The sequence below is a fragment of the Dipodomys spectabilis genome, unplaced genomic scaffold, assembly GCF_019054845.1.
Source record: "Dipodomys spectabilis isolate Male_0828 unplaced genomic scaffold, ASM1905484v1 ptg000054l, whole genome shotgun sequence".
Classification (NCBI taxonomy): Eukaryota; Metazoa; Chordata; class Mammalia; order Rodentia; family Heteromyidae; genus Dipodomys; species Dipodomys spectabilis.
Window position 1 is genome coordinate 30,330,517 of NW_024870731.1, and position 11,148 is coordinate 30,341,664.

Consider the following 11,148-nt stretch of genomic DNA (forward strand, 5'->3'; position numbering starts at 1 on the left):
TCAGCAGTGGCCTGTATATCACATTTGGAGAAACACCATATTATAGTTCTAAGATTTGTGTGAGAACTAGCGATGTAGCCGCAACTGGCATGCAGAGAGCCCTAGGTTCAGTACCCAGTACCACGAATAATAATGATAATATTTGTGTGAATTGGCAAAGGAATAGGATTCACTTTTCTACTCTGGAGAAGAGGCCTTTTCTTTCTTTTGAGATGCAGAGGGTTAGAATATTTTAGACAGTAATACATTTATCACACTCAAAAAACATATCCGCAGCACTAATGACAATCACAACCCATTGTACTCTACGGATGTTCTTTTTGCCATGAGAATCATTATCCTACATTATTATTTCAGAAAAAGTATTTTTTGTGACATCTCTATTCTTTGCCGAGTTAAGCTCTAGAATCCTTTGTGATATACCAGGACACTATGCAGCTACGTATGATATTTTAACTACGTTGTGTCTGTTCACTCTCTTGTTCACATGGAAATGTTTTCCATGTTTTCTCCATTTCCACTTTAAGTTCAATGCCTTCTTAGAAGCAGGAGCTTAAGAGTGAACCTTCCTAATGCAGTCAACAGGAATGTACCTTTAACATTACCTCGCTTTTATTGTTTTGTATACACCAAGAATTATGCATAGCCAAGTCATGTGAGGGAAGCCTCTTTAAGAAGAATGATGAAGTTGGGTATTCACTATATATATATATATATATATGCATATATATATATTTGGTTCTTTGTTTCCATATCTGAGGCATGATAGAAATGGCTTTGTGTCTTTGCCTATATTAAGAAGAATTCCTACTGTATATCTTGTACAAAGTACAAATGATGAAATTTTCATTGTCCCAAGGGCCATACACCAAAGAGGATAAAAAGTATGGAGATGCCTTTCATCAAAAAAGTATCAAAAGCTCTCTATATACATAAAATTTAGACATAATCATACTTATGTGTTCAATATTTATCAGTCTTTTGATCCTCTTACCTATACCAGATACACTAGAAAGTGATAGGACTATATACAAAATCAAATCTTAACAACATGTCTAAATGGTAAAGACAGTTTGCTTTTGAAAAAATTTGCATTTTAAATCTCTAATTATGGAGTCAGTTGAAGATATATTCAAATGGGTGCAATTGTCACTCAGAACTCCTTATATATTATTCAGACAGCAAAATCTGTGGAGATAGAAACCACTAAACTAAGAGTTCCCAAACTTTGCTTTATGGAGCTAGTTCCACAAGCTGTTCCAAAAGTTGCTTTGAGGAATGGGGGTTTGGAGTTGGGATGGTGGTGTGAAATGCTGTAGTTAATCTTGAGAAAAGTTAACTTTGGGAAATGCTGGGCTAAGCAAATTTGAGCAGTTATCTCTAACTGTAAGACTTCTCACATTCTAAAATATGCAAATGTGCCATGAGAGTGTTCAGGACTTGGAAGAGATGTTTTCTAATCTTATGTGTGTTGGGGGCACACCTGTTAATGTTATAAAAATAACACCTTCCATCTTAAGGTAAGTATGCTTATATTTGTATTCTAAGGTACAGAATTTTGATGTTGGGGGGAAAAACACTATTAAGAAATTTAGGTCTTCATGTACAATGAAATGATTAAATTCTAGCTCCACAAAGCATTTATCTTAAAACTTATTTGGACCAGGTGCCAGTGGCTCACATCCATAATCCTAGCTACTCAGAAAGCTGAGGGCTAATAACCAAAGTTCAAAGGCAGCCCAGGTAGACAAATTCCTGAGGCTCATATCCAATTAACTAGGTGTGGTTTAAGTGGTAGAGCACTAGCCATACAGAAAAAGGCAAGTGAGATACAAGGCCTGAGCTCAAGCCCCAGTACTGGCACAAGAAAGAAAAGAAAAAGAGAAAAGAAAGGAAAAGAATCAAAGAGGGAGGAGGAAATGGAAGAAGTAGGGAGGGACAAAGGCAAAGAAGGGAAGGAAACATCTGAATTTTAAAAGTAATGTCTTTCTGTGTCAATGAGAGTATTCGTTCCGGTTTTTCACAAGTTCAATGTATCTTTTCTGTAAATGCTAAGACTTGAAAGAGTATACTATGTGTTTCCTACACCTTTAGATATAGACAGCTTAATATTTAGGATATATTATAGAGATCTTGGCTTTAGGATAACTACTTTATCACTTTAGGCTCTCCTCATTCATTTTTCATGAGAGGACATTAGGAAGAATTTTATGTTATTGATAATATTTGTAAATAATTTTCTTTGTCAACATATTTTTACAACAGCAATCTATCCTAACAGATGGCCAGGTATAGACTTTCTAACTACATATAAGATCAGGAATTTTATTCAATATATTTTTAAGGTATATTTTTGGAACCCATATTCTTCGACTGGTAACAAGTGATGAAGAAAAGCAAGTCTCTCCAAGAGGAATGGGAGTGTGTATTGGTTCATAGTAACATAGTCCAGATGGTAATTGTTCATGTATTCCTTCAAGAGCTCAAAGAAGGCACTTGATCTGCCTATCTCTACTTGTACTGACTTTGTCCTCCTCTTTGCAGGTGGATCCTCTTTGGCAGTTCCCAAAATCCAGCATCTATTTCTCCTTTGATATGGCAAAGTCTCTGTATTCATACTAGTTCTTACCACACCTACTTGGATATTTGATCACTTTGGCTTAAAGATCAGCACACCATCTAGGCAGATCCTGAGTTACCTGTACCCTCAGCTAGATTCACCTAGCAGCATGTAGACCCTGTGGATCATAAGAAAAGGAAGAGGGATTCCCCCGTACTTAGAGGCCTTCACTGTTCCCAAGAGAGAAAAGGATGATGGATAAGTCAAGCAACAGATATTCCTTATTGTCAATTGCATGATGGGTCAAGTTCTGCGTATATCCTTTGCCAGTCTTTTGGCCCTCTCAGGTCAGTTTGGCAATCTTTCTCTTTTTCTTTCTTAGCCATGAAGTGATGGAAATGGAGGGAAAGAAGTTATTAGATCCTTATACATGTTTCTTTTCCTTCTTATTTATTGCTAGTTCTTCATATGTGTCAACTGACACCCCCTCACTCAATCCTCTTATCAAAGCTGAGACCTCCCAAGTCTCAGCTTTGCTGTGAAATGCTCAGAGGACTCACTAAGCACATGTTCCTCTAAATATACATAAGCATACTTCAGTCATTTCCAAAGCTCCCTGGCTTCTCAGAATAGCTTCACTTACACAGGCAGAAACCAAACCCTATTTGGCTTTTACCAATAAAGAAGTAGTTTGTTGCTTTACGTAGCAAAGCTGCAGGGGCAGAAATCAGAATGTGTGCTCAGATACTTACGTGGCCAACTCTAAATATATGGAACTTTATGCTGTCTCTTGTTCTAGTTCCCTTTTGCTGACTTCATTCTTAGGTAGACTCCTGATGAAGTAGCAGTATGTCTCATGGCCTCAAACAGATCTTCACAATTTATCAAATGGTCTGGAAAAAAAGTGTTCCTCTCCTCTCAGAGACTGGTACAAATTGGCCAGTGTGCTTAGCACTAGACCAGAAATTATTGGAAGGGTCTGGGTTACAGACAGGGTATGTCCAATCGCATTTCTCTTCGTTGAACCAGATTGGACAGTTAATCTTGATCTCTAACTTGATTGGATTAAGAGTCACCTAGGAGATTTGCAAAGCTAACCTGGGTTTGTTTGTGAGAGAATTTCTTATTGTTTGGAAGGGCTCTGACCTAAATAATGATTTGTTTACTGATGGATTCAAAATTTGAATAATTAAAAGTGATGGTGGCCTTTAGAAGGTGGAGCCTTACCTTGGAGGAAATAGGTCAAAGGAGTCCCTTAGGGTCTCAGTCTTGTTCTGACCTCTTCCTGTCACTGATCCACTCTGCTTCCTGTCCTCCATGTGGTAAGCTGTTTTGCAAATCCCTTCCCATGGTGATAGATTGGAAACGCTGAAACTGAGCAAAATGAATCCTTCCTCCCTTCAGCTCTCCCTCAGATCTCAGCAATTAAGAAGTCTGACTAACAACAATGGAAGGGAAAGGAGCAACCTCTAAACAGGGAAGTCCTCCATTCAGTTGTCCTTTCTGCCTGTGTGTGTTGGCTTTCTTTTAAACAGCTACCCTTTTTGTGGTTCAGATGATAGGCATGGAGGTTTTTCTCCCATGTTTAGAAGTTTTAGAGAACAGTACACACTTTCTCTCTTCTTGCTCCACCCCTCCCCTGCCACATGTCTTCTAGGAGCTTTGAAAAACTCTTAATCGTTAAGCCATTCCCAGTTATAAGAATCATGTCTTGGAAAAGGAAAATGTGCCTTGTAGAACAAGGACCTCCTGACTAGGCAATGCTTAAACTTTAATGCTTTGGTTTAAGGTAGGCGGAAACATTTTTTTCTCTGCTAGTTTCCTGTTTTTCTAGTGGCCTATGGCTAATAGAAACTGCTGGATGTGTGACCTGGTTAAAGAAGTTTTATTAGTCATGGTAGTTCAGCTCTGTAATCCCAATACTTGGGTGATTAAGGCATGACAATTTTGTTTTAGGCAAACTTGGGCTGTATAGTGAGTTTGAAGCCATCCAGGACAACACTCACAAAATCCTGTCTCGATTTTTATTATAATTAGAACCACAGGCCAGAACCCTTAGAGTGATGGCATTCTGTTTTGTTGATATCCTTATACTTTGTAGGAAATCTAGTGGGTTTGGGTTAGTACAATTCAGATTCTGACAGAGGTCAGTAAGCATTTCTCTAAAGGGCCAGATAGTAAATACTTCAGGTTGTATGAGCCAAAAGTTAAAGATAATGATTGTATTTATATGAAGAAGAAAACAAGATTTTTAATTATTGCAGTTCAAACTATAATTGAGTATATCTATAAGAAGAAGGATGGAGTTTTTTGGGTGGAGGTAATTACATTTTGTATAATTCGAGTCTGTGGCCTCAAATTGATTGTAAATGCATGTCTTAAAAGTCTGTGAAATTCTTATCTCCAATTACCATTAAACTGGAGTGGAGCTGTACCCCAAGTAATAAAATGGTGGCCTTGAGCCACAGCTCTACTTCCAGAGGGAACAGGTATGACATTTCTGACATTGAACAGAAAGCATTTATTTCTGGCCTCAAAAGGGCTGTTTCAGCTTTCATTCATTCATTCATTTTTTTTGTTTTTGTCAGTGGTGGGGCTTGAATTCAAGGCCTGGCTCTATCCCTGAGCTCATTTTATTCAAGGCTAGTGGTAGAGCACTTTTGGTTTTTGCGGGGTTAATTGGAGATAAGAGTATCACAGGGATTTTTCTGCCAGGGCTGGCTTTAAACTGTGATCCTCAGATCTCAGCCTCCTGAGAAGCTAGTATCACAGGTGTGAGCTACCAGTGCCTGGCTCAGCAGCTCTCATTTGTGTGTGTGTGTGTGTGTGTGTGTGTGTGTCCGCCCATGTCCATCCATGCCCGTGTCTGTGTCCATGTCCGTGTCCCAATCCTGAGGCTTGAATTCTGGGTCTGTGTGCTATCATACCTGTCCTCTCTGGACTTGGGTATGGTCAAGAAAGAAAGACTATCTTACTGAACACCTAGACTGTGAATCTTTTGTTCGGACAGCTTAACTATGTATGCATATAGGCTATTTTCTGTACAATTAAAAGCATTTTTATTCTCTTCCTTCTCCTTTTCTTCTTCTTTATCCTTTTAGTCAATGATAATAATTCATAATTTGTGTTATTTCTTACTGGCCTTATGACTTAGTACTCTAATGAGGTTTTTTCTGCTTAAGCAAAAAGTAAATTAAATTCTCCTTTGTGGCTTAGATAAGAATAGCTGAATCAGAATTTAAAAGCTATCTATTTGGTGTGTTTCCCAAACAAAGCATATAAATACAGTTGTTCTTTTAGAATAATGAGCAACAGAAACCCTAGGAAGTGTATCTTACTTTGATGATTGAAACCTGCTAGCAGATATTATCTATTTATGGGGATTATTATGAGAGAATACATAATATTTAATATTTGTTTTGTGGTGAGCCAAACTTTAATCATATCTTGTTTGAGATGAAGAACTGTTGTATGATACAAATACACATTGTACAAAATTGGAAATTCTACAAGCAAGAAAACTAGTCCAATTGCAGTTGTCTCTACTAAGATTCACTGTAGAAAAAGAGAACAGTGGTATTGTCATTCCTTTTATCAGCTATGAATATGTAATAACTTGATAAAACCATATTCTTTCTCTCCTGAAGTGTGAACATCTACCCAGAAATATATATAAGGAGGATCCACGCTACTAATGTTTAATGTCACCAGAGCTTTGCATTGTTTTCCTCTTGTACCCAACTTCTGCAATGCTTTCTGCGTACCAGCGGTCTTTTGCTGCTATTAGAACTGTAGTGGTCCCCACTTCACCATTTTTCACTGACATTACTAATTAGTTGCCACTGTATCTCTTGTCAGAATCAGGATAGGGCTTCACAATTCCCAATACCAAAAAGGTGTGCTTGTTTTTGAAATTTTCTATCTGCTTGGTGAAAATAGATGTACTTGGGAAGATAAAGCTGGCCCATAAATCTGTTACTGAATAAGATGCTGAGGAACATTGGGCCCAGCATCAGGAGTACACGTAAGTGGCTTCTCTGTCTCATCTCAGTGGGCACTACATTTTAGCACTGTGCTAATCCTAAATAGCATGTACCAATATAAAATCTATAAATATAGTATAAAATTACTTCCCAGTGTGGAGTTGTGGGCATTTTGTGTTGTGTCCCTCTTATTTAACCAAAAACCTTGTACATAATAGATATTCAATAACTATTTAAATGAAGGAGTAAATGAATATTCAAGTCATCTGTTTTGAATGCCTATTGTGTTCTTAATAGAATTTCAAACTTGGAGAGAGATTCAATACACCAGTACCAGCCATTTGCAAGATTCTTCATCCTCGTTGATACAGAATAGACCCCAAGAGGTGAACAGAGACAGCCAGGGTCATAGAAGAGCTCCCTGGCAGTGCTTAGATCCTATTTTTGCTTCTGGTTTTGTGTTGAGCCCAGCATGAGAGAATGAAACGGGTGTTTGAAAGTGTTCTCTTTTTCTACAGTGAATCTTAGTAGAGACAACTGCATTTGGACTAGTTTTCTTGCTTGTAGAATTTCCAATTTTGTACAATGTGTATTTGTATCATACAACAGTTCTTCATCTCAAACAAGATATCACGTATAGTTGTTAAAAATTACCCTTTTATAAGTAAGAATGGTATCTGAATGTTGTTCACTCAGCTTGCGCTCAAGGATTATTACCTTATGACATCAAAGTGGCTTATGCAACCCCTTAAACATATTTATAAACCTCTATGGAGTCTACAAGTTGTCCTCTGTAGTCTGAATAGAGAGCTTTTATAAGATGGACTTCGGGTCTCTAACACTGGAAGTTTGCTTACCTGTGTGGTTTAAGATACTACATATAAATAGCATGCTGGGTTGAGGATCAGAAGGGTCTGTCTGTAATTGCATAATCGAGCAAATGAGCTTTGTGAGTCATGGTTTCATCATCTAGAAATACAGAACAGTGGGTTAGTGTGACAATTAACAAATTGGATAATATGCTTCTTTCCACAACACAATAGTTAATAACTGTTGTATTTACAGCACAGCGCTTTCTTTTAAGTAGCAGTCATCTTTTTCAAAAATAATTATAATATTAGTCCATATATCTTGGTTGATAGTTATAGTCTAAACATTATTTTCATTATAAAGATAGAAAGCCAAAGTTCATCTTTATGTAATAGGAAAATAATGTTTCAGATGGATTTCCTTAGAAAAAAGAGCAATATGGTGATTCCCCCAATCCATGGATATGTGTTCCAGGATCCCACTTAGATGCCAAAATCTGTACATGCTAAAGTCCCATATGTGAAATGATGTATGTAGTATTTACATGGAACCTATTTACATCCTCCTACAATTTAACTTGTCTCTAAATTGTATATATAGATATGTGTGTGTGTGTGTGTGTGTGTGTGTATAATATATATGCAATGCCTATATGCATCTGATCATATAAAATAATACTTATCAAAAATTTACACATATATGACGTAATACGGTATAGGTTCTATATAAATAGTTGTACTTTATTGTCTAGAAGATAAGCATAAGGACAAGGAAAAATTAATGAACCTGTTTAATACAGAGACATAACTTTTCAAACATCTATGAACTTTAATTGCTGGAATCTATAGCCTATAGATACAGAAAATGAACTATAGTTGTTTTGTTTTTGTCAAAAATGCAAACAGAGCCAAGTGCTGGTGGCTCACACCTGTAATTCTAGCTACTAAGGAGGCTGAGATCTGACTATTGCAGTTCCAGGACAGCCCAGGTAAGAAAGTCTATGAGAGAGACTCTTATCTCCAATTAACCATCAGAAAACTGGAAGTGGCGTTATGGCTTAAAGTGGTAGAATGCCAACCTTGAGCGAAAAAGCTTAGGGATAGCTTCCAGGCCATGAGCTTAAGCCCCACAAAAAAAAAAAAAAAAATGCGAACAGAAATTTGACTATGAGACATAAGACAAATAATTGACTTTTTACCACAAAGCAACAATGTTCTGAACATAGTACTGGTATGTATTTGTTAACATAATTGCCTACTTATTAATGTAAATAATAATGTTGGCATGTTCTTTTCTGTTTCTCTATAATAGACCTGCTTCTTAGCAATATTAGAAATGTCTTATGAAAGCAACTCATGTTACGTTTCTTGTCTTTCAAGACCATGCACACAAATTATAGTACCATCCTTTTAAAATGTGTGTGTGTGTGTGTGTGTGTGTGTGTGTGTGTGTGTGTGTAAAACATGCTCTAAGTTTCCTGTTTTTTTTTCTCAGCACTTACTCAAGTTCAGGTCCGGCAGGTTCTTTGGTTCTATGGTCAGGAATACGGATGACAGAGGCAGCCTGGCTCTGAATTCTGAGCTCTCTAATCCACCCACTACCTTCTCAGCTTGAGCAAGATGTCCAACTTGCCTGTGTCTCCTGGCCCTTCTCTATAAAGTGGTACTAAGTAACAACCTTTACCTTTATAATAAATTTTCTGGTATTTTATTTTGTTTCAGTTTTCTATTTGTTTCTTTTGCAGTGCTAGGGATCAGACCCAGGGCTTCATCCATGCCAGGCTAGCTCTCTACCACGGAGCTAACCTCCCAGGTTTTCCACTGACAGCAGAGAGACACCAAATGATTGGAAAAATACCAAAGGCTTGTGCTTGTCACTTCCTTGTCACTTGCCAGTAGGGGTAATTTTTCTTGCTTTTGACCAATCTTCTGAGGAATGTGGAATGATCCAGCAGGCCCATTTCCCTGTGTTTTTCTTCTTTCAGATTCCTGACTGTTGCACTTACCTAATTGCTGCATAACAAAGCAGACTGACATGGTGACATAAAACAAAAGACCTTTTCTCTTGCTTGAGGATTCTGTGGGTCAGGAAGTAAAGAGTTCTCTGGGAGGTGGGTTTTTTATCTTATCCCAGCTCTGTGATTTCTGGGCCTGCAGCTAGAAAGATTCCAACAACAGGTAGTGTTGCGATAGTTAAGGGGTAGAATCATCCAGAGGCCCCTTGGCTCTCAAGTCTGGTGTGACTAGAATGGCTCAAAGACTTGGCTTCAGTGCCCCTCCTGAGTTTCTCTCAACGTGGTGGCTAGTGTCTAAGAGGGGGTAACTACAGAGCAAGTTGCCTTCCAGAGCAAGCAGAATTTGCATGGCCGTTTGTGGCCTACCGTCAGCAGTCCTAAAAATGTCTCACCATCTCCCCTGGTCTGAACAGTCACAACACCTCAGTGATTCCACCCAGTGATTCACTGGGTAGAAGCATCAGTGACTGGTATTTCTTCCTCCATGTAAACTTTATTCCTCTCTGTCTGCTTTTTATAGGTAGCGCTTGTTACCCCAGTTCTACTGATTGCTGGTCACAGTGGAACATGTTGACATCGACCCCTAATGTGTGGACACAGAGCATTCCTTGATTTACCTTTGGCCTCCTTTCTGCAGCTCCCAGCAAGCATCCTGTTACTGCCCTCTCCCCTCGCACTATCCCACATCTCCTTTCTTTGCTCTAGGCAACCTTCCCTTCATATTGCCAATTCCTTTTTGGCCTGTCTACACCTCTGTGAAGTTCAGTCACAAGGAAGAACTTTTTTTTTCCTGTAAAGTGGAAAATAGAAGTTCTTCCACAGAAAATAGAAAAGACTTGAAGCATACACCAAATATTGATTACAGATTACCTCAAACGCCAGAATTTTCCATTTAGGGGAGATAAGAAGTCCCAAGGGAAACATTACTAGATATTAGACAGCTCTAGTCATCACGTTATTTCTTAGGCCATAGCTTAGGGAGGTGGCACAATGCCAGCTAGTTTTGTGGGAGCTGAGAGCAGAGATGTCCTGAGGCAGTGATGTCTTAGGGAAAAAAAAAGTATATTTAAGGTAGCATGGGCCTTTAGATGGTCTAACTATCCACTTAGTAAGTCTTGGAATTAAAGTTGGTGGTACTGGTGGTGCATGCTTGTAATCCTAGCTTCAGGAGGCTGAGATCTGAGGATGGTGGCTCAAAGCCAACTAGGGCAAGAAAGTCTGAGAGACTCTTATCTCCAATTAACTACTAGAATACTAGGAAGTGGTACTATGGCTCAAAGTGGTAGAGTACTAGCTTTTGATCAAAAGAGCTCAGGGATAATGCCCAAATCCTGAGCTCAAACCCCTTGACTAACTAAAACAACCAATCAGGAGAGAGCCAACCTTCAACCTCCTACATGGACCACCACAGAGGATGAATGACATTAAGGATGAGAGACCTTGCTTTCCCCAGTGGTTCTTTTCTATAGGCTCCCTCAAAGTATACACAGAGGCCCACAGGAAAGAGAGGTGAATCCTCAATTATGAAGATGCCCCTCCATTTTCCATAACAAATGTTGGTAGGCTCTGATTAGAAATTATCCTGATTTAGAAAAAGGAATCAAGTAAAATTGTTTTACATACTCCAGTGTATATATTGCAATTCATAGTAAGCAAATGTATTTAAGGTTTCATATTGATTGAGGTTTCCAGAGATGAGTGGGTGTATCCAATAGGATGCTATATAGAATTTGTTGCTTTAAAAACGCATTCTCATTTCTGTTGCCTTGAAATTTTGTTAT